Genomic DNA, 21,156 nt, shown 5'->3' with positions numbered 1-21,156 from the left:
GCCTATCATGTCATGCCCTACCTGCACAGGTGTGCTGGCTACTCAAATGATCCAATTAAGGAGGCCATTTAGTCAGCAGCAGCAGAAGTCCTGTGCCTGGACGCTCCAACAGCGGCCAGACACAAGCAGAAGCAGCAGAAGCAGCAGCAGCACCACCTTTTGTTTTTTGGCTGCAGCAGCAGCAGCAGCAGCAGCAAGGCCCACAGGGCTGGCTAGCTGGCTAGCCAGCAAGCAGGTAGCAATGAAAGTAGGAATCTTTCTTTTTAACCCTGTAAGGAGGTGGTGCACTGTACCCGAAGATACTGCCATATCGGGTCAATGCATAGGGCGACGGAAGCAAGCTTCGAAATCGGCCCCCGTTCTCAAAAATCCATTTAATATATGGTCCCCAGATAGGGGACGTATCAGATATTAAACTGATAAGAACAGATACTACACTTGATCTTAGCCAAAAGGCCGAGAAGCGATAACCGTGAAAGGGGCGGGCCCAACAAGGTCCCCTTCATGGGCACTATCACTGCTTGCTGTCAGGGAGGCTGCCAGACAATTTTCCATGCACACTCTGGGCTGGGGGGCAGTCAACCACCAGTACACACAGCAGAACCTAAACCCATACCATTATTGCTAAGCAGCAAGACAGGGGCCCATTGCACTCCCACGGGGCCTTTTTAAATGCAATCCATAACCCGGATTTGCCAGGAACCCTTCTTACTCCTCCTACTTGCATGTGACACTGGGCTTAGGATCTGCATAGGAAACACACACACAAGCACACACCTACCTTTGTTGCCTGCAGATGCCTCCTTGGCTGTCCCCAAACGGTATCAAACCAACACCCACGGGAAGCTGTAAGCATAGAGGACATGCCTGCACCCCATTGGACTTACCTGTGTGGGTTAAATCCGGGTTATTTGACAACCTATGGCGGTGATGGTTCTGCTCAGGCAGAGCAGTGCTGATGCTCCTCATAAAGCTGTCGCTGCTGTGAAGGTTCTAGGTGACATCACAATCCCTATGGTTACATACACAACAAAGCTGGGTTGTTGTTGTTTACACTCTGCAAGGCCTGTGGAAGTGAGTGACATCATAGCACTGTAGTTCTGAGGGTTCTAGATGGATGCAACAATCTCCTGTTGCTTCTATGAAGGCCATAATAGACGACATCACCAAACAGCTCCATAGTCACATACACAGCAAAGGAGAGATGTTGTTTACACCTAGTGATGTCAGTGGTATTGAGTGACATCACAGCACAGTGCTAAGGCTCCTGGGCCTGGACACAGCAGCGGCTGCAATATCTCAACGGAGAATACGTTTATATATATGTGTGTGTGTGCGCGTATATATATATATATATATATATATATATATATATATATATATATATATATATTTCTCCGCCGAAATCACTTTTAAACCCATTTCCACCTTTTTTTCCCTTCTCTTCCTCTTACTTTTTTTTCACGTTTTTTTACGTTTTTCTCCTTTTCGCCTCTTTTCTGGGCGTATTATTCTTCTTTTTCTTCTTTTTTTTCGTCTAATGCATACCCCATCAGTGCAGCAATGCTTATTCAATACCGCCAGCAGATGGAGACACTGGGGGATAATTTTCTAAGGATTTATACTGATTTTTCCTGTCTGAATTTGTCGCACAGAAAGTTGCAGGCCAAATATGTGTGACATTTCTGCGACTTTAGCTTCTAGAGCATTTTTACAACATTATACATAGGTGCTGAATACATAAAAAGCGACTGTTCAGCGACAGACAAGTCGCATCGGCTGAAAGTAGGCCAGAATGTCAGTCCATGTTGGAGCAGGTTTAGATACAGTCTAAAGCATAGATCTCAAAGTCTGTGCACAGAATTTAGCAAGGGCCTCGCACCTTCTGATGCATCAGGTAGGTGCACTATAGCATAGCCTAACCCTCTGTACTTTGGTCTATATTGATGCGGGACATAGACAGCCAGCTGATGACCAATCCATTAGTGCAATGGATGGCTGGAAGCATTTGTCTTTGCCTTTGCAATACCACAGAAGCAATGCATGGTCAATGTACAGCAATGACACACCTGTGTGAACAGCCAGGAGACCCCCCCATGTTATGTTACATAGTTACATAGTTAGTACGGTCGAAAAAAGACATATGTCCATCAAGTTCAACCAGGGAATTAAGGGGTAGGGGTGTGGCGCGATATTGGGGAAGGGATGAGATTTTATATTTCTTCATAAGCATTAATCTTATTTTGTCAATTAGGAACATTCAGCACCCACCCGCTATCAAGGCAGCTGCCTATCATGTCATGCCCTACCTGCACAGGTGTGCTGGCTACTCAAATGATCCAATTAAGGAGGCCATTTAGTCAGCAGCAGCAGAAGTCCTGTGCCTGGACGCTCCAACAGCGGCCAGACACAAGCAGAAGCAGCAGAAGCAGCAGCAGCACCACCTTTTGTTTTTTGGCTGCAGCAGCAGCAGCAGCAGCAGCAAGGCCCACAGGGCTGGCTAGCTGGCTAGCCAGCAAGCAGGTAGCAATGAAAGTAGGAATCTTTCTTTTTAACCCTGTAAGGGGGTGGTGCACTGTACCCGAAGATACTGCCATATCGGGTCAATGCATAGGGCGACGGAAGCAAGCTTCGAAATCGGCCCCCGTTCTCAAAAATCCATTTAATATATGGTCCCCAGATAGGGGACGTATCAGATATTAAACTGATAAGAACAGATACTACACTTGATCTTAGCCAAAAGGCCGAGAAGCGATAACCGTGAAAGGGGCGGGCCCAACAAGGTCCCCTTCATGGGCACTATCACTGCTTGCTGTCAGGGAGGCTGCCAGACAATTTTCCATGCACACTCTGGGCTGGGGGGCAGTCAACCACCAGTACACACAGCAGAACCTAAACCCATACCATTATTGCTAAGCAGCAAGACAGGGGCCCATTGCACTCCCACGGGGCCTTTTTAAATGCAATCCATAACCCGGATTTGCCAGGAACCCTTCTTACTCCTCCTACTTGCATGTGACACTGGGCTTAGGATCTGCATAGGAAACACACACACAAGCACACACCTACCTTTGTTGCCTGCAGATGCCTCCTTGGCTGTCCCCAAACGGTATCAAACCAACACCCACGGGAAGCTGTAAGCATAGAGGACATGCCTGCACCCCATTGGACTTACCTGTGTGGGTTAAATCCGGGTTATTTGACAACCTATGGCGGTGATGGTTCTGCTCAGGCAGAGCAGTGCTGATGCTCCTCATAAAGCTGTCGCTGCTGTGAAGGTTCTAGGTGACATCACAATCCCTATGGTTACATACACAACAAAGCTGGGTTGTTGTTGTTTACACTCTGCAAGGCCTGTGGAAGTGAGTGACATCATAGCACTGTAGTTCTGAGGGTTCTAGATGGATGCAACAATCTCCTGTTGCTTCTATGAAGGCCATAATAGACGACATCACCAAACAGCTCCATAGTCACATACACAGCAAAGGAGAGATGTTGTTTACACCTAGTGATGTCAGTGGTATTGAGTGACATCACAGCACAGTGCTAAGGCTCCTGGGCCTGGACACAGCAGCGGCTGCAATATCTCAACGGAGAATACGTTTATATATATGTGTGTGTGTGCGCGTATATATATATATATATATATATATATATATATATATATATATATATATATTTCTCCGCCGAAATCACTTTTAAACCCATTTCCACCTTTTTTTCCCTTCTCTTCCTCTTACTTTTTTTTCACGTTTTTTTACGTTTTTCTCCTTTTCGCCTCTTTTCTGGGCGTATTATTCTTCTTTTTCTTCTTTTTTTTCGTCTAATGCATACCCCATCAGTGCAGCAATGCTTATTCAATACCGCCAGCAGATGGAGACACTGGGGGATAATTTTCTAAGGATTTATACTGATTTTTCCTGTCTGAATTTGTCGCACAGAAAGTTGCAGGCCAAATATGTGTGACATTTCTGCGACTTTAGCTTCTAGAGCATTTTTACAACATTATACATAGGTGCTGAATACATAAAAAGCGACTGTTCAGCGACAGACAAGTCGCATCGGCTGAAAGTAGGCCAGAATGTCAGTCCATGTTGGAGCAGGTTTAGATACAGTCTAAAGCATAGATCTCAAAGTCTGTGCACAGAATTTAGCAAGGGCCTCGCACCTTCTGATGCATCAGGTAGGTGCACTATAGCATAGCCTAACCCTCTGTACTTTGGTCTATATTGATGCGGGACATAGACAGCCAGCTGATGACCAATCCATTAGTGCAATGGATGGCTGGAAGCATTTGTCTTTGCCTTTGCAATACCACAGAAGCAATGCATGGTCAATGTACAGCAATGACACACCTGTGTGAACAGCCAGGAGACCCCCCCATGTTATGTTACATAGTTACATAGTTAGTACGGTCGAAAAAAGACATATGTCCATCAAGTTCAACCAGGGAATTAAGGGGTAGGGGTGTGGCGCGATATTGGGGAAGGGATGAGATTTTATATTTCTTCATAAGCATTAATCTTATTTTGTCAATTAGGAACATTCAGCACCCACCCGCTATCAAGGCAGCTGCCTATCATGTCATGCCCTACCTGCACAGGTGTGCTGGCTACTCAAATGATCCAATTAAGGAGGCCATTTAGTCAGCAGCAGCAGAAGTCCTGTGCCTGGACGCTCCAACAGCGGCCAGACACAAGCAGAAGCAGCAGAAGCAGCAGCAGCACCACCTTTTGTTTTTTGGCTGCAGCAGCAGCAGCAGCAGCAGCAAGGCCCACAGGGCTGGCTAGCTGGCTAGCCAGCAAGCAGGTAGCAATGAAAGTAGGAATCTTTCTTTTTAACCCTGTAAGGGGGTGGTGCACTGTACCCGAAGATACTGCCATATCGGGTCAATGCATAGGGCGACGGAAGCAAGCTTCGAAATCGGCCCCCGTTCTCAAAAATCCATTTAATATATGGTCCCCAGATAGGGGACGTATCAGATATTAAACTGATAAGAACAGATACTACACTTGATCTTAGCCAAAAGGCCGAGAAGCGATAACCGTGAAAGGGGCAGGCCCAACAAGGTCCCCTTCATGGGCACTATCACTGCTTGCTGTCAGGGAGGCTGCCAGACAATTTTCCATGCACACTCTGGGCTGGGGGGCAGTCAACCACCAGTACACACAGCAGAACCTAAACCCATACCATTATTGCTAAGCAGCAAGACAGGGGCCCATTGCACTCCCACGGGGCCTTTTTAAATGCAATCCATAACCCGGATTTGCCAGGAACCCTTCTTACTCCTCCTACTTGCATGTGACACTGGGCTTAGGATCTGCATAGGAAACACACACACAAGCACACACCTACCTTTGTTGCCTGCAGATGCCTCCTTGGCTGTCCCCAAACGGTATCAAACCAACACCCACGGGAAGCTGTAAGCATAGAGGACATGCCTGCACCCCATTGGACTTACCTGTGTGGGTTAAATCCGGGTTATTTGACAACCTATGGCGGTGATGGTTCTGCTCAGGCAGAGCAGTGCTGATGCTCCTCATAAAGCTGTCGCTGCTGTGAAGGTTCTAGGTGACATCACAATCCCTATGGTTACATACACAACAAAGCTGGGTTGTTGTTGTTTACACTCTGCAAGGCCTGTGGAAGTGAGTGACATCATAGCACTGTAGTTCTGAGGGTTCTAGATGGATGCAACAATCTCCTGTTGCTTCTATGAAGGCCATAATAGACGACATCACCAAACAGCTCCATAGTCACATACACAGCAAAGGAGAGATGTTGTTTACACCTAGTGATGTCAGTGGTATTGAGTGACATCACAGCACAGTGCTAAGGCTCCTGGGCCTGGACACAGCAGCGGCTGCAATATCTCAACGGAGAATACGTTTATATATATGTGTGTGTGTGCGCGTATATATATATATATATATATATATATATATATATATATATATATTTCTCCGCCGAAATCACTTTTAAACCCATTTCCACCTTTTTTTCCCTTCTCTTCCTCTTACTTTTTTTTCACGTTTTTTTAAGTTTTTCTCCTTTTCGCCTCTTTTCTGGGCGTATTATTCTTCTTTTTCTTCTTTTTTTTCGTCTAATGCATACCCCATCAGTGCAGCAATGCTTATTCAATACCGCCAGCAGATGGAGACACTGGGGGATAATTTTCTAAGGATTTATACTGATTTTTCCTGTCTGAATTTGTCGCACAGAAAGTTGCAGGCCAAATATGTGTGACATTTCTGCGACTTTAGCTTCTAGAGCATTTTTACAACATTATACATAGGTGCTGAATACATAAAAAGCGACTGTTCAGCGACAGACAAGTCGCATCGGCTGAAAGTAGGCCAGAATGTCAGTCCATGTTGGAGCAGGTTTAGATACAGTCTAAAGCATAGATCTCAAAGTCTGTGCACAGAATTTAGCAAGGGCCTCGCACCTTCTGATGCATCAGGTAGGTGCACTATAGCATAGCCTAACCCTCTGTACTTTGGTCTATATTGATGCGGGACATAGACAGCCAGCTGATGACCAATCCATTAGTGCAATGGATGGCTGGAAGCATTTGTCTTTGCCTTTGCAATACCACAGAAGCAATGCATGGTCAATGTACAGCAATGACACACCTGTGTGAACAGCCAGGAGACCCCCCCATGTTATGTTACATAGTTACATAGTTAGTACGGTCGAAAAAAGACATATGTCCATCAAGTTCAACCAGGGAATTAAGGGGTAGGGGTGTGGCGCGATATTGGGGAAGGGATGAGATTTTATATTTCTTCATAAGCATTAATCTTATTTTGTCAATTAGGAACATTCAGCACCCACCCGCTATCAAGGCAGCTGCCTATCATGTCATGCCCTACCTGCACAGGTGTGCTGGCTACTCAAATGATCCAATTAAGGAGGCCATTTAGTCAGCAGCAGCAGAAGTCCTGTGCCTGGACGCTCCAACAGCGGCCAGACACAAGCAGAAGCAGCAGAAGCAGCAGCAGCACCACCTTTTGTTTTTTGGCTGCAGCAGCAGCAGCAGCAGCAGCAAGGCCCACAGGGCTGGCTAGCTGGCTAGCCAGCAAGCAGGTAGCAATGAAAGTAGGAATCTTTCTTTTTAACCCTGTAAGGGGGTGGTGCACTGTACCCGAAGATACTGCCATATCGGGTCAATGCATAGGGCGACGGAAGCAAGCTTCGAAATCGGCCCCCGTTCTCAAAAATCCATTTAATATATGGTCCCCAGATAGGGGACGTATCAGATATTAAACTGATAAGAACAGATACTACACTTGATCTTAGCCAAAAGGCCGAGAAGCGATAACCGTGAAAGGGGCGGGCCCAACAAGGTCCCCTTCATGGGCACTATCACTGCTTGCTGTCAGGGAGGCTGCCAGACAATTTTCCATGCACACTCTGGGCTGGGGGGCAGTCAACCACCAGTACACACAGCAGAACCTAAACCCATACCATTATTGCTAAGCAGCAAGACAGGGGCCCATTGCACTCCCACGGGGCCTTTTTAAATGCAATCCATAACCCGGATTTGCCAGGAACCCTTCTTACTCCTCCTACTTGCATGTGACACTGGGCTTAGGATCTGCATAGGAAACACACACACAAGCACACACCTACCTTTGTTGCCTGCAGATGCCTCCTTGGCTGTCCCCAAACGGTATCAAACCAACACCCACGGGAAGCTGTAAGCATAGAGGACATGCCTGCACCCCATTGGACTTACCTGTGTGGGTTAAATCCGGGTTATTTGACAACCTATGGCGGTGATGGTTCTGCTCAGGCAGAGCAGTGCTGATGCTCCTCATAAAGCTGTCGCTGCTGTGAAGGTTCTAGGTGACATCACAATCCCTATGGTTACATACACAACAAAGCTGGGTTGTTGTTGTTTACACTCTGCAAGGCCTGTGGAAGTGAGTGACATCATAGCACTGTAGTTCTGAGGGTTCTAGATGGATGCAACAATCTCCTGTTGCTTCTATGAAGGCCATAATAGACGACATCACCAAACAGCTCCATAGTCACATACACAGCAAAGGAGAGATGTTGTTTACACCTAGTGATGTCAGTGGTATTGAGTGACATCACAGCACAGTGCTAAGGCTCCTGGGCCTGGACACAGCAGCGGCTGCAATATCTCAACGGAGAATACGTTTATATATATGTGTGTGTGTGCGCGTATATATATATATATATATATATATATATATATATATATATATATATATATTTCTCCGCCGAAATCACTTTTAAACCCATTTCCACCTTTTTTTCCCTTCTCTTCCTCTTACTTTTTTTTCACGTTTTTTTACGTTTTTCTCCTTTTCGCCTCTTTTCTGGGCGTATTATTCTTCTTTTTCTTCTTTTTTTTCGTCTAATGCATACCCCATCAGTGCAGCAATGCTTATTCAATACCGCCAGCAGATGGAGACACTGGGGGATAATTTTCTAAGGATTTATACTGATTTTTCCTGTCTGAATTTGTCGCACAGAAAGTTGCAGGCCAAATATGTGTGACATTTCTGCGACTTTAGCTTCTAGAGCATTTTTACAACATTATACATAGGTGCTGAATACATAAAAAGCGACTGTTCAGCGACAGACAAGTCGCATCGGCTGAAAGTAGGCCAGAATGTCAGTCCATGTTGGAGCAGGTTTAGATACAGTCTAAAGCATAGATCTCAAAGTCTGTGCACAGAATTTAGCAAGGGCCTCGCACCTTCTGATGCATCAGGTAGGTGCACTATAGCATAGCCTAACCCTCTGTACTTTGGTCTATATTGATGCGGGACATAGACAGCCAGCTGATGACCAATCCATTAGTGCAATGGACGGCTGGAAGCATTTGTCTTTGCCTTTGCAATACCACAGAAGCAATGCATAGTCAATGTACAGCAATGACACACCTGTGAGAACAGCCAGGAGACCCCCCCATGTTATGTTACATAGTTACATAGTTAGTACGGTCGAAAAAAGACATATGTCCATCAAGTTCAACCAGGGAATTAAGGGGTAGGGGTGTGGCGCGATATTGGGGAAGGGATGAGATTTTATATTTCTTCATAAGCATTAATCTTATTTTGTCAATTAGGAACATTCAGCACCCACCCGCTATCAAGGCAGCTGCCTATCATGTCATGCCCTACCTGCACAGGTGTGCTGGCTACTCAAATGATCCAATTAAGGAGGCCATTTAGTCAGCAGCAGCAGAAGTCCTGTGCCTGGACGCTCCAACAGCGGCCAGACACAAGCAGAAGCAGCAGAAGCAGCAGCAGCACCACCTTTTGTTTTTTGGCTGCAGCAGCAGCAGCAGCAGCAGCAAGGCCCACAGGGCTGGCTAGCTGGCTAGCCAGCAAGCAGGTAGCAATGAAAGTAGGAATCTTTCTTTTTAACCCTGTAAGGGGGTGGTGCACTGTACCCGAAGATACTGCCATATCGGGTCAATGCATAGGGCGACGGAAGCAAGCTTCGAAATCGGCCCCCGTTCTCAAAAATCCATTTAATATATGGTCCCCAGATAGGGGACGTATCAGATATTAAACTGATAAGAACAGATACTACACTTGATCTTAGCCAAAAGGCCGAGAAGCGATAACCGTGAAAGGGGCGGGCCCAACAAGGTCCCCTTCATGGGCACTATCACTGCTTGCTGTCAGGGAGGCTGCCAGACAATTTTCCATGCACACTCTGGGCTGGGGGGCAGTCAACCACCAGTACACACAGCAGAACCTAAACCCATACCATTATTGCTAAGCAGCAAGACAGGGGCCCATTGCACTCCCACGGGGCCTTTTTAAATGCAATCCATAACCCGGATTTGCCAGGAACCCTTCTTACTCCTCCTACTTGCATGTGACACTGGGCTTAGGATCTGCATAGGAAACACACACACAAGCACACACCTACCTTTGTTGCCTGCAGATGCCTCCTTGGCTGTCCCCAAACGGTATCAAACCAACACCCACGGGAAGCTGTAAGCATAGAGGACATGCCTGCACCCCATTGGACTTACCTGTGTGGGTTAAATCCGGGTTATTTGACAACCTATGGCGGTGATGGTTCTGCTCAGGCAGAGCAGTGCTGATGCTCCTCATAAAGCTGTCGCTGCTGTGAAGGTTCTAGGTGACATCACAATCCCTATGGTTACATACACAACAAAGCTGGGTTGTTGTTGTTTACACTCTGCAAGGCCTGTGGAAGTGAGTGACATCATAGCACTGTAGTTCTGAGGGTTCTAGATGGATGCAACAATCTCCTGTTGCTTCTATGAAGGCCATAATAGACGACATCACCAAACAGCTCCATAGTCACATACACAGCAAAGGAGAGATGTTGTTTACACCTAGTGATGTCAGTGGTATTGAGTGACATCACAGCACAGTGCTAAGGCTCCTGGGCCTGGACACAGCAGCGGCTGCAATATCTCAACGGAGAATACGTTTATATATATGTGTGTGTGTGCGCGTATATATATATATATATATATATATATATATATATATATATATATTTCTCCGCCGAAATCACTTTTAAACCCATTTCCACCTTTTTTTCCCTTCTCTTCCTCTTACTTTTTTTTCACGTTTTTTTACGTTTTTCTCCTTTTCGCCTCTTTTCTGGGCGTATTATTCTTCTTTTTCTTCTTTTTTTTCGTCTAATGCATACCCCATCAGTGCAGCAATGCTTATTCAATACCGCCAGCAGATGGAGACACTGGGGGATAATTTTCTAAGGATTTATACTGATTTTTCCTGTCTGAATTTGTCGCACAGAAAGTTGCAGGCCAAATATGTGTGACATTTCTGCGACTTTAGCTTCTAGAGCATTTTTACAACATTATACATAGGTGCTGAATACATAAAAAGCGACTGTTCAGCGACAGACAAGTCGCATCGGCTGAAAGTAGGCCAGAATGTCAGTCCATGTTGGAGCAGGTTTAGATACAGTCTAAAGCATAGATCTCAAAGTCTGTGCACAGAATTTAGCAAGGGCCTCGCACCTTCTGATGCATCAGGTAGGTGCACTATAGCATAGCCTAACCTCTGTACTTTGGTCTATATTGATGCGGGACATAGACAGCCAGCTGATGACCAATCCATTAGTGCAATGGATGGCTGGAAGCATTTGTCTTTGCCTTTGCAATACCACAGAAGCAATGCATGGTCAATGTACAGCAATGACACACCTGTGTGAACAGCCAGGAGACCCCCCCCCCATGTTATGTTACATAGTTACATAGTTAGTACGGTCGAAAAAAGACATATGTCCATCAAGTTCAACCAGGGAATTAAGGGGTAGGGGTGTGGCGCGATATTGGGGAAGGGATGAGATTTTATATTTCTTCATAAGCATTAATCTTATTTTGTCAATTAGGAACATTCAGCACCCACCCGCTATCAAGGCAGCTGCCTATCATGTCATGCCCTACCTGCACAGGTGTGCTGGCTACTCAAATGATCCAATTAAGGAGGCCATTTAGTCAGCAGCAGCAGAAGTCCTGTGCCTGGACGCTCCAACAGCGGCCAGACACAAGCAGAAGCAGCAGAAGCAGCAGCAGCACCACCTTTTGTTTTTTGGCTGCAGCAGCAGCAGCAGCAGCAGCAAGGCACAGGGCTGGCTAGCTGGCTAGCCAGCAAGCAGGTAGCAATGAAAGTAGGAATCTTTCTTTTTAACCCTGTAAGGGGGTGGTGCACTGTACCCGAAGATACTGCCATATCGGGTCAATGCATAGGGCGACGGAAGCAAGCTTCGAAATCGGCCCCCGTTCTCAAAAATCCATTTAATATATGGTCCCCAGATAGGGGACGTATCAGATATTAAACTGATAAGAACAGATACTACACTTGATCTTAGCCAAAAGGCCGAGAAGCGATAACCGTGAAAGGGGCGGGCCCAACAAGGTCCCCTTCATGGGCACTATCACTGCTTGCTGTCAGGGAGGCTGCCAGACAATTTTCCATGCACACTCTGGGCTGGGGGGCAGTCAACCACCAGTACACACAGCAGAACCTAAACCCATACCATTATTGCTAAGCAGCAAGACAGGGGCCCATTGCACTCCCACGGGGCCTTTTTAAATGCAATCCATAACCCGGATTTGCCAGGAACCCTTCTTACTCCTCCTACTTGCATGTGACACTGGGCTTAGGATCTGCATAGGAAACACACACACAAGCACACACCTATCTTTGTTGCCTGCAGATGCCTCCTTGGCTGTCCCCAAACGGTATCAAACCAACACCCACGGGAAGCTGTAAGCATAGAGGACATGCCTGCACCCCATTGGACTTACCTGTGTGGGTTAAATCCGGGTTATTTGACAACCTATGGCGGTGATGGTTCTGCTCAGGCAGAGCAGTGCTGATGCTCCTCATAAAGCTGTCGCTGCTGTGAAGGTTCTAGGTGACATCACAATCCCTATGGTTACATACACAACAAAGCTGGGTTGTTGTTGTTTACACTCTGCAAGGCCTGTGGAAGTGAGTGACATCATAGCACTGTAGTTCTGAGGGTTCTAGATGGATGCAACAATCTCCTGTTGCTTCTATGAAGGCCATAATAGACGACATCACCAAACAGCTCCATAGTCACATACACAGCAAAGGAGAGATGTTGTTTACACCTAGTGATGTCAGTGGTATTGAGTGACATCACAGCACAGTGCTAAGGCTCCTGGGCCTGGACACAGCAGCGGCTGCAATATCTCAACGGAGAATACGTTTATATATATGTGTGTGTGTGCGCGTATATATATATATATATATATATATATATATATATATATATATATATTTCTCCGCCGAAATCACTTTTAAACCCATTTCCACCTTTTTTTCCCTTCTCTTCCTCTTACTTTTTTTTCACGTTTTTTTACGTTTTTCTCCTTTTCGCCTCTTTTCTGGGCGTATTATTCTTCTTTTTCTTCTTTTTTTTCGTCTAATGCATACCCCATCAGTGCAGCAATGCTTATTCAATACCGCCAGCAGATGGAGACACTGGGGGATAATTTTCTAAGGATTTATACTGATTTTTCCTGTCTGAATTTGTCGCACAGAAAGTTGCAGGCCAAATATGTGTGACATTTCTGCGACTTTAGCTTCTAGAGCATTTTTACAACATTATACATAGGTGCTGAATACATAAAAAGCGACTGTTCAGCGACAGACAAGTCGCATCGGCTGAAAGTAGGCCAGAATGTCAGTCCATGTTGGAGCAGGTTTAGATACAGTCTAAATCATAGATCTCAAAGTCTGTGCACAGAATTTAGCAAGGGCCTCGCACCTTCTGATGCATCAGGTAGGTGCACTATAGCATAGCCTAACCCTCTGTACTTTGGTCTATATTGATGCGGGACATAGACAGCCAGCTGATGACCAATCCATTAGTGCAATGGATGGCTGGAAGCATTTGTCTTTGCCTTTGCAATACCACAGAAGCAATGCATGGTCAATGTACAGCAATGACACACCTGTGTGAACAGCCAGGAGACCCCCCCATGTTATGTTACATAGTTACATAGTTAGTACGGTCGAAAAAAGACATATGTCCATCAAGTTCAACCAGGGAATTAAGGGGTAGGGGTGTGGCGCGATATTGGGGAAGGGATGAGATTTTATATTTCTTCATAAGCATTAATCTTATTTTGTCAATTAGGAACATTCAGCACCCACCCGCTATCAAGGCAGCTGCCTATCATGTCATGCCCTACCTGCACAGGTGTGCTGGCTACTCAAATGATCCAATTAAGGAGGCCATTTAGTCAGCAGCAGCAGAAGTCCTGTGCCTGGACGCTCCAACAGCGGCCAGACACAAGCAGAAGCAGCAGAAGCAGCAGCAGCACCACCTTTTGTTTTTTGGCTGCAGCAGCAGCAGCAGCAGCAGCAAGGCCCACAGGGCTGGCTAGCTGGCTAGCCAGCAAGCAGGTAGCAATGAAAGTAGGAATCTTTCTTTTTAACCCTGTAAGGGGGTGGTGCACTGTACCCGAAGATACTGCCATATCGGGTCAATGCATAGGGCGACGGAAGCAAGCTTCGAAATCGGCCCCCGTTCTCAAAAATCCATTTAATATATGGTCCCCAGATAGGGGACGTATCAGATATTAAACTGATAAGAACAGATACTACACTTGATCTTAGCCAAAAGGCCGAGAAGCGATAACCGTGAAAGGGGCGGGCCCAACAAGGTCCCCTTCATGGGCACTATCACTGCTTGCTGTCAGGGAGGCTGCCAGACAATTTTCCATGCACACTCTGGGCTGGGGGGCAGTCAACCACCAGTACACACAGCAGAACCTAAACCCATACCATTATTGCTAAGCAGCAAGACAGGGGCCCATTGCACTCCCACGGGGCCTTTTTAAATGCAATCCATAACCCGGATTTGCCAGGAACCCTTCTTACTCCTCCTACTTGCATGTGACACTGGGCTTAGGATCTGCATAGGAAACACACACACAAGCACACACCTACCTTTGTTGCCTGCAGATGCCTCCTTGGCTGTCCCCAAACGGTATCAAACCAACACCCACGGGAAGCTGTAAGCATAGAGGACATGCCTGCACCCCATTGGACTTACCTGTGTGGGTTAAATCCGGGTTATTTGACAACCTATGGCGGTGATGGTTCTGCTCAGGCAGAGCAGTGCTGATGCTCCTCATAAAGCTGTCGCTGCTGTGAAGGTTCTAGGTGACATCACAATCCCTATGGTTACATACACAACAAAGCTGGGTTGTTGTTGTTTACACTCTGCAAGGCCTGTGGAAGTGAGTGACATCATAGCACTGTAGTTCTGAGGGTTCTAGATGGATGCAACAATCTCCTGTTGCTTCTATGAAGGCCATAATAGACGACATCACCAAACAGCTCCATAGTCACATACACAGCAAAGGAGAGATGTTGTTTACACCTAGTGATGTCAGTGGTATTGAGTGACATCACAGCACAGTGCTAAGGCTCCTGGGCCTGGACACAGCAGCGGCTGCAATATCTCAACGGAGAATACGTTTATATATATGTGTGTGTGTGCGCGTATATATATATATATATATATATATATATATATATATATATATATTTCTCCGCCGAAATCACTTTTAAACCCATTTCCACCTTTTTTTCCCTTCTCTTCCTCTTACTTTTTTTTCACGTTTTTTTACGTTTTTCTCCTTTTCGCCTCTTTTCTGGGCGTATTATTCTTCTTTTTCTTCTTTTTTTTCGTCTAATGCATACCCCATCAGTGCAGCAATGCTTATTCAATACCGCCAGCAGATGGAGACACTGGGGGATAATTTTCTAAGGATTTATACTGATTTTTCCTGTCTGAATTTGTCGCACAGAAAGTTGCAGGCCAAATATGTGTGACATTTCTGCGACTTTAGCTTCTAGAGCATTTTTACAACATTATACATAGGTGCTGAATACATAAAAAGCGACTGTTCAGCGACAGACAAGTCGCATCGGCTGAAAGTAGGCCAGAATGTCAGTCCATGTTGGAGCAGGTTTAGATACAGTCTAAAGCATAGATCTCAAAGTCTGTGCACAGAATTTAGCAAGGGCCTCGCACCTTCTGATGCATCAGGTAGGTGCACTATAGCATAGCCTAACCCTCTGTACTTTGGTCTATATTGATGCGGGACATAGACAGCCAGCTGATGACCAATCCATTAGTGCAATGGATGGCTGGAAGCATTTGTCTTTGCCTTTGCAATACCACAGAAGCAATGCATGGTCAATGTACAGCAATGACACACCTGTGTGAACAGCCAGGAGACCCCCCCATGTTATGTTACATAGTTACATAGTTAGTACGGTCGAAAAAAGACATATGTCCATCAAGTTCAACCAGGGAATTAAGGGGTAGGGGTGTGGCGCGATATTGGGGAAGGGATGAGATTTTATATTTCTTCATAAGCATTAATCTTATTTTGTCAATTAGGAACATTCAGCACCCACCCGCTATCAAGGCAGCTGCCTATCATGTCATGCCCTACCTGCACAGGTGTGCTGGCTACTCAAATGATCCAATTAAGGAGGCCATTTAGTCAGCAGCAGCAGAAGTCCTGTGCCTGGACGCTCCAACAGCGGCCAGACACAAGCAGAAGCAGCAGAAGCAGCAGCAGCACCACCTTTTGTTTTTTGGCTGCAGCAGCAGCAGCAGCAGCAGCAGCAAGGCCCACAGGGCTGGCTAGCTGGCTAGCCAGCAAGCAGGTAGCAATGAAAGTAGGAATCTTTCTTTTTAACCCTGTAAGGGGGTGGTGCACTGTACCCGAAGATACTGCCATATCGGGTCAATGCATAGGGCGACGGAAGCAAGCTTCGAAATCGGCCCCCGTTCTCAAAAATCCATTTAATATATGGTCCCCAGATAGGGGACGTATCAGATATTAAACTGATAAGAACAGATACTACACTTGATCTTAGCCAAAAGGCCGAGAAGCGATAACCGTGAAAGGGGCGGGCCCAACAAGGTCCCCTTCATGGGCACTATCACTGCTTGCTGTCAGGGAGGCTGCCAGACAATTTTCCATGCACACTCTGGGCTGGGGGGCAGTCAACCACCAGTACACACAGCAGAACCTAAACCCATACCATTATTGCTAAGCAGCAAGACAGGGGCCCATTGCACTCCCACGGGGCCTTTTTAAATGCAATCCATAACCCGGATTTGCCAGGAACCCTTCTTACTCCTCCTACTTGCATGTGACACTGGGCTTAGGATCTGCATAGGAAACACACACACAAGCACACACCTACCTTTGTTGCCTGCAGATGCCTCCTTGGCTGTCCCCAAACGGTATCAAACCAACACCCACGGGAAGCTGTAAGCATAGAGGACATGCCTGCACCCCATTGGACTTACCTGTGTGGGTTAAATCCGGGTTATTTGACAACCTATGGCGGTGATGGTTCTGCTCAGGCAGAGCAGTGCTGATGCTCCTCATAAAGCTGTCGCTGCTGTGAAGGTTCTAGGTGACATCACAATCCCTATGGTTACATACACAACAAAGCTGGGTTGTTGTTGTTTACACTCTGCAAGGCCTGTGGAAGTGAGTGACATCATAGCACTGTAGTTCTGAGGGTTCTAGATGGATGCAACAATCTCCTGTTGCTTCTATGAAGGCCATAATAGACGACATCACCAAACAGCTCCATAGTCACATACACAGCAAAGGAGAGATGTTGTTTACACCTAGTGATGTCAGTGGTATTGAGTGACATCACAGCACAGTGCTAAGGCTCCTGGGCCTGGACACAGCAGCGGCTGCAATATCTCAACGGAGAATACGTTTATATATATGTGTGTGTGTGCGCGTATATATATATATATATATATATATATATATATATATATATATTTCTCCGCCGAAATCACTTTTAAACCCATTTCCACCTTTTTTTCCCTTCTCTTCCTCTTACTTTTTTTTCACGTTTTTTTACGTTTTTCTCCTTTTCGCCTCTTTTCTGGGCGTATTATTCTTCTTTTTCTTCTTTTTTTTCGTCTAATGCATACCCCATCAGTGCAGCAATGCTTATTCAATACCGCCAGCAGATGGAGACACTGGGGGATAATTTTCTAAGGATTTATACTGATTTTTCCTGTCTGAATTTGTCGCACAGAAAGTTGCAGGCCAAATATGTGTGACATTTCTGCGACTTTAGCTTCTAGAGCATTTTTACAACATTATACATAGGTGCTGAATACATAAAAAGCGACTGTTCAGCGACAGACAAGTCGCATCGGCTGAAAGTAGGCCAGAATGTCAGTCCATGTTGGAGCAGGTTTAGATACAGTCTAAAGCATAGATCTCAAAGTCTGTGCACAGAATTTAGCAAGGGCCTCGCACCTTCTGATGCATCAGGTAGGTGCACTATAGCATAGCCTAACCCTCTGTACTTTGGTCTATATTGATGCGGGACATAGACAGCCAGCTGATGACCAATCCATTAGTGCAATGGATGGCTGGAAGCATTTGTCTTTGCCTTTGCAATACCACAGAAGCAATGCATGGTCAATGTACAGCAATGACACACCTGTGTGAACAGCCAGGAGACCCCCCCATGTTATGTTACATAGTTACATAGTTAGTACGGTCGAAAAAAGACATATGTCCATCAAGTTCAACCAGGGAATTAAGGGGTAGGGGTGTGGCGCGATATTGGGGAAGGGATGAGATTTTATATTTCTTCATAAGCATTAATCTTATTTTGTCAATTAGGAACATTCAGCACCCACCCGCTATCAAGGCAGCTGCCTATCATGTCATGCCCTACCTGCACAGGTGTGCTGGCTACTCAAATGATCCAATTAAGGAGGCCATTTAGTCAGCAGCAGCAGAAGTCCTGTGCCTGGACGCTCCAACAGCGGCCAGACACAAGCAGAAGCAGCAGAAGCAGCAGCAGCACCACCTTTTGTTTTTTGGCTGCAGCAGCAGCAGCAGCAGCAGCAAGGCCCCACAGGGCTGGCTAGCTGGCTAGCCAGCAAGCAGGTAGCAATGAAAGTAGGAATCTTTCTTTTTAACCCTGTAAGGGGGTGGTGCACTGTACCCGAAGATACTGCCATATCGGGTCAATGCATAGGGCGACGGAAGCAAGCTTCGAAATCGGCCCCCGTTCTCAAAAATCCATTTAATATATGGTCCCCAGATAGGGGACGTATCAGATATTAAACTGATAAGAACAGATACTACACTTGATCTTAGCCAAAAGGCCGAGAAGCGATAACCGTGAAAGGGGCGGGCCCAACAAGGTCCCCTTCATGGGCACTATCACTGCTTGCTGTCAGGGAGGCTGCCAGACAATTTTCCATGCACACTCTGGGCTGGGGGGCAGTCAACCACCAGTACACACAGCAGAACCTAAACCCATACCATTATTGCTAAGCAGCAAGACAGGGGCCCATTGCACTCCCACGGGGCCTTTTTAAATGCAATCCATAACCCGGATTTGCCAGGAACCCTTCTTACTCCTCCTACTTGCATGTGACACTGGGCTTAGGATCTGCATAGGAAACACACACACAAGCACACACCTACCTTTGTTGCCTGCAGATGCCTCCTTGGCTGTCCCCAAACGGTATCAAACCAACACCCACGGGAAGCTGTAAGCATAGAGGACATGCCTGCACCCCATTGGACTTACCTGTGTGGGTTAAATCCGGGTTATTTGACAACCTATGGCGGTGATGGTTCTGCTCAGGCAGAGCAGTGCTGATGCTCCTCATAAAGCTGTCGCTGCTGTGAAGGTTCTAGGTGACATCACAATCCCTATGGTTACATACACAACAAAGCTGGGTTGTTGTTGTTTACACTCTGCAAGGCCTGTGGAAGTGAGTGACATCATAGCACTGTAGTTCTGAGGGTTCTAGATGGATGCAACAATCTCCTGTTGCTTCTATGAAGGCCATAATAGACGACATCACCAAACAGCTCCATAGTCACATACACAGCAAAGGAGAGATGTTGTTTACACCTAGTGATGTCAGTGGTATTGAGTGACATCACAGCACAGTGCTAAGGCTCCTGGGCCTGGACACAGCAGCGGCTGCAATATCTCAACGGAGAATACGTTTATATATATGTGTGTGTGTGCGCGTATATATATATATATATATATATATTTATATATATATATATATATATATATATATTTCTCCGCCGAAATCACTTTTAAACCCATTTCCACCTTTTTTTCCCTTCTCTTCCTCTTACTTTTTTTTCACGTTTTTTTACGTTTTTCTCCTTTTCGCCTCTTTTCTGGGCGTATTATTCTTCTTTTTCTTCTTTTTTTTCGTCTAATGCATACCCCATCAGTGCAGCAATGCTTATTCAATACCGCCAGCAGATGGAGACACTGGGGGATAATTTTCTAAGGATTTATACTGATTTTTCCTGTCTGAATTTGTCGCACAGAAAGTTGCAGGCCAAATATGTGTGACATTTCTGCGACTTTAGCTTCTAGAGCATTTTTACAACATTATACATAGGTGCTGAATACATAAAAAGCGACTGTTCAGCGACAGACAAGTCGCATCGGCTGAAAGTAGGCCAGAATGTCAGTCCATGTTGGAGCAGGTTTAGATACAGTCTAAAGCATAGATCTCAAAGTCTGTGCACAGAATTTAGCAAGGGCCTCGCACCTTCTGATGCATCAGGTAGGTGCACTATAGCATAGCCTAACCCTCTGTACTTTGGTCTATATTGATGCGGGACATAGACAGCCAGCTGATGACCAATCCATTAGTGCAATGGATGGCTGGAAGCATTTGTCTTTGCCTTTGCAATACCACAGAAGCAATGCATGGTCAATGTACAGCAATGACACACCTGTGTGAACAGCCAGGAGACCCCCCCATGTTATGTTACATAGTTACATAGTTAGTACGGTCGAAAAAAGACATATGTCCATCAAGTTCAACCAGGGAATTAAGGGGTAGGGGTGTGGCGCGATATTGGGGAAGGGGATGAGATTTTATATTTCTTCATAAGCATTAATCTTATTTTGTCAATTAGGAACATTCAGCACCCACCCGCTATCAAGGCAGCTGCCTATCATGTCATGCCCTACCTGCACAGGTGTGCTGGCTACTCAAATGATCCAATTAAGGAGGCCATTTAGTCAGCAGCAGCAGAAGTCCTGTGCCTGGACGCTCCAACAGCGGCCAGACACAAGCAGAAGCAGCAGAAGCAGCAGCAGCACCACCTTTTGTTTTTTGGCTGCAGCAGCAGCAGCAGCAGCCAGCAAGGCCCACAGGGCTGGCTAGCTGGCTAGCCAGCAAGCAGGTAGCAATGAAAGTAGGAATCTTTCTTTTTAACCCTGTAAGGGGGTGGTGCACTGTACCCGAAGATACTGCCATATCTGGTCAATGCATAGGGCGACGGAAGCAAGCTTCGAAATCGGCCCCCGTTCTCAAAAATCCATTTAATATATGGTCCCCAGATAGGGGACGTATCAGATATTAAACTGATAAGAACAGATACTACACTTGATCTTAGCCAAAAGGCCGAGAAGCGATAACCGTGAAAGGGGCGGGCCCAACAAGGTCCCCTTCATGGGCACTATCACTGCTTGCTGTCAGGGAGGCTGCCAGACAATTTTCCATGCACACTCTGGGCTGGGGGGCAGTCAACCACCAGTACACACAGCA

At 46.1% G+C, this 21,156-nt stretch overlaps 10 non-coding genes across 10 annotated transcripts; all 10 read right to left on the bottom strand.

Moving 5' to 3' along the window:
- Positions 1–277: 277 nt before the first annotated feature.
- Positions 278–468, bottom strand: LOC130347648 (U2 spliceosomal RNA). The gene has a single exon (XR_008885540.1). It is a non-coding gene; the product is annotated as a U2 spliceosomal RNA (small nuclear RNA).
- Positions 469–2,565: 2,097 nt separating this feature from the next.
- On the bottom strand, positions 2,566–2,756 carry LOC130347670 (U2 spliceosomal RNA). Its single transcript, XR_008885554.1, has one exon. It is a non-coding gene; the product is annotated as a U2 spliceosomal RNA (small nuclear RNA).
- A 2,095-nt stretch (positions 2,757–4,851) lies between these two features.
- Positions 4,852–5,042, bottom strand: LOC130347669 (U2 spliceosomal RNA). The gene has a single exon (XR_008885553.1). It is a non-coding gene; the product is annotated as a U2 spliceosomal RNA (small nuclear RNA).
- A 2,089-nt stretch (positions 5,043–7,131) lies between these two features.
- On the bottom strand, positions 7,132–7,322 carry LOC130347667 (U2 spliceosomal RNA). Its single transcript, XR_008885552.1, has one exon. It is a non-coding gene; the product is annotated as a U2 spliceosomal RNA (small nuclear RNA).
- Positions 7,323–9,417: 2,095 nt separating this feature from the next.
- LOC130347655 (U2 spliceosomal RNA) lies at positions 9,418–9,608 on the bottom strand. Its single transcript, XR_008885546.1, has one exon. It is a non-coding gene; the product is annotated as a U2 spliceosomal RNA (small nuclear RNA).
- Positions 9,609–11,697: 2,089 nt separating this feature from the next.
- LOC130347714 (U2 spliceosomal RNA) lies at positions 11,698–11,888 on the bottom strand. The gene has a single exon (XR_008885594.1). It is a non-coding gene; the product is annotated as a U2 spliceosomal RNA (small nuclear RNA).
- A 2,091-nt stretch (positions 11,889–13,979) lies between these two features.
- On the bottom strand, positions 13,980–14,170 carry LOC130347702 (U2 spliceosomal RNA). Its single transcript, XR_008885583.1, has one exon. It is a non-coding gene; the product is annotated as a U2 spliceosomal RNA (small nuclear RNA).
- Positions 14,171–16,262: 2,092 nt separating this feature from the next.
- On the bottom strand, positions 16,263–16,453 carry LOC130347690 (U2 spliceosomal RNA). The gene has a single exon (XR_008885572.1). It is a non-coding gene; the product is annotated as a U2 spliceosomal RNA (small nuclear RNA).
- A 2,088-nt stretch (positions 16,454–18,541) lies between these two features.
- LOC130347678 (U2 spliceosomal RNA) lies at positions 18,542–18,732 on the bottom strand. The gene has a single exon (XR_008885561.1). It is a non-coding gene; the product is annotated as a U2 spliceosomal RNA (small nuclear RNA).
- Positions 18,733–20,833: 2,101 nt separating this feature from the next.
- LOC130347719 (U2 spliceosomal RNA) lies at positions 20,834–21,024 on the bottom strand. Its single transcript, XR_008885599.1, has one exon. It is a non-coding gene; the product is annotated as a U2 spliceosomal RNA (small nuclear RNA).
- Positions 21,025–21,156: the final 132 nt, after the last annotated feature.

The sequence above is a fragment of the Hyla sarda genome, unplaced genomic scaffold, assembly GCF_029499605.1.
Source record: "Hyla sarda isolate aHylSar1 unplaced genomic scaffold, aHylSar1.hap1 scaffold_849, whole genome shotgun sequence".
NCBI classification, from domain to species: domain Eukaryota; kingdom Metazoa; phylum Chordata; class Amphibia; order Anura; family Hylidae; genus Hyla; species Hyla sarda.
Note: the sequence above shows the minus strand (reverse complement) of the source record. Positions and strands in the feature narration are given on the sequence as shown.